The following is a 2,528-nucleotide window of genomic DNA, read 5'->3' on the forward strand; positions in this document are numbered from 1 at the left end:
TGTGACTTGACTTGACTCATGAAGATCAGCCGTGATTTGTCTTGGCTCATGACAAACTGTGACTTGACTTGCCTCATGAAGATCAGCTGTGACTTGACTTGACTCATGAAGATCAGTTGTGACTCGACTTATGAAGATCAACTGTGACTTGACTTATGACAATAAACTGTGACTTGACTTGAAATGATCAGTGGTGACTTGACTTGACTCATGACGATCAATGGTAACTTGACTTGATTCATGAAGATCAGCTGTGACATAACGGGGCACTGTTGTGTCCGCCATTTTACGATCAGGCTCCGCTGTCACCACCATTTTGTGAGCGTGCTCTAGTGCGGCCGCCATTACACAAGCGGACTCGGTGTCATGTTTCTCCGCAACACCCACCGTGAACACGGAGTCGACACACAGCAGAGCAAAATCCAAAAATATAGCTTAGAGAAGAATGGGGACTCTCACGGGTTAATCGTGACTTTAAAGGTTCATTTACTCAATCACAAAAAAAGTCTATCAGTACACAATCTGGCAGATCAAAATAACACGCAATATCCAGATACTCTTGAATATAGCCTTCAAGTGCCCTGCTTTAAGGCTAATAAAAGTTTTACAGTGTCCATACCTGGCCAAGGTCCACATGAAAAGCTGCTGGATCCTTGTGGGGCCGAGTATTCTGTTACGGAGTAACCAAAACATGAGACGTGCGGATCCATGTGCAAAGCTTTTATTAAGACGTGGTCATAAACAGGCATAGGTCAGATATAGGCAAACTGGTATGTAGAAGACAAGGCAAGGGTAGTCCTGTAAACAAGCGAGGGTTAGTCGACGACGAACGTAATCCAACAGGGCGAGACTAGAGAGATAATCCAGGTACAAAGCAAAGGTCCAGGCAGGGGCAAACAGTATCCGAACAGGGCAAGACGAGAGAGGTAGTCCAAGGTACACAGGCAATGATCAGAAAATGAGGAAACAGACAAGACAAGACTAGGCTAGAATAAGAAACTTAAAGCAGGCACCGTAATGTAGCTATCACAACTAGCGATATGCGCATACAATACTCAGCAGCCTGAAAGGGATCTGAGTGAGTGTTATATAGTGAATGTGTGATTGGTTACAGCTGTATGCAATCAGTGCTGTGTACAATCAGTGCAATGGATGATGGGATATGTAGTCCGGGATGACATGCAACAGTTTGTGTAGTGCGAGAGTCAATGTAATGGAAGGGTGACCTCTGGTGGTAAGTGAACGGAAGTCCATGGACAGGATTCGTGACAATATTAGAATGATTTCTGAAGGACCATGTGACACTGAAGACTGCTTTGCCATCACAGAAACAAATTGCATATTATGAAAAAAATATTTTAAATTGTAATGTTTCATATTATCACTGTTTTTGCTGTACTTTTGGTTTCAAATAAATGCAGATTTGGCGAGCATAAGAGACGTCTTTCAAAATCATTAAGCAAATCTTACAAACCACAAACTTTTGAATGGTAAGATCAAATGAGAAAAATATCAGTAATTATCACAACTACATGATCATTTCTGTGAGACTTTTAAAAAAAATGGATAAAAGTGTTTTATATTTAATATAAGATAAATAAAGCAAAGTTTGCTGTGTATGAGTATTAATTTACATTTTTAATTAGCCTTTTTCTCTATTTCCACCCCGTAAGGCTGTCTGTGCACACCACTGGACAAGTGTACTGAAAAATGCAGCATGATAGAGCAGTGTTTCCCAACCGGGGTGCCGTCTGTCGAGAGCAGGGGTGCCGTGTAAAAAAATCATTTTTTAATATTTTTAAATTGCTAAAATGTTCAAAAAAGCATCTATTATATAATATCCATTTCTGATGTCGCCAATAATTAGAGATGCAACGAAATTCCGGCTGCCGAAAATTAGTTCACAGCTCAGGTTTCACTTTCACGTGGTGTGACGCTCTGCGTATTATCCCGCTCTATGCGTGTTCGCTCCGCTCAGTCGCTCCACTCGTATACCGTTCATGCGATTTGGAACCAGAGCATGTGAGCTACGTTTTCCGCTCTATGGACGTGCGCTCCACTCAGTCGCTCTAACCGCCCAAGCAAGCGCTCCATTAATATTCCGCTCACGCTCACCATAAACCAATTCCCGCTTAGATCCCACTCCATTCTGTAAAGAACAAATTTGTGTGCGTTATATTAGATTATAAATTACTGCTGCCTATATCTAGCCTACATTCTGTAGGAATACCTATTGGCTCGGGTCAGTTTTTTTTGTAAATAATATTTTAATAGGCCTAAGTGGTGTAGGTTCAAATCTTCTGTACTCTGTAGTTCTGTATTTAGGTCTATATACAGCTGTGTGTTAGCTTAGGTCTACAGTTTAACTGAGATTTTTTAATAACTACGAAGCTCCGAATATAATTCGAATTAACAATTCGTTTCTACGACGTCAGCAGGTTTTATTATTTTTTTTAATTAATTTATTATTATTTATAAATTTTAAGCAATAATGATTTTAATAAGTAATTACGAAATATAATAATTCG

This window comes from Sinocyclocheilus grahami, unplaced genomic scaffold, assembly GCF_001515645.1.
Source record: "Sinocyclocheilus grahami isolate Dianchi unplaced genomic scaffold, SAMN03320097.WGS_v1.1 scaffold5.1, whole genome shotgun sequence".
NCBI classification, from domain to species: domain Eukaryota; kingdom Metazoa; phylum Chordata; class Actinopteri; order Cypriniformes; family Cyprinidae; genus Sinocyclocheilus; species Sinocyclocheilus grahami.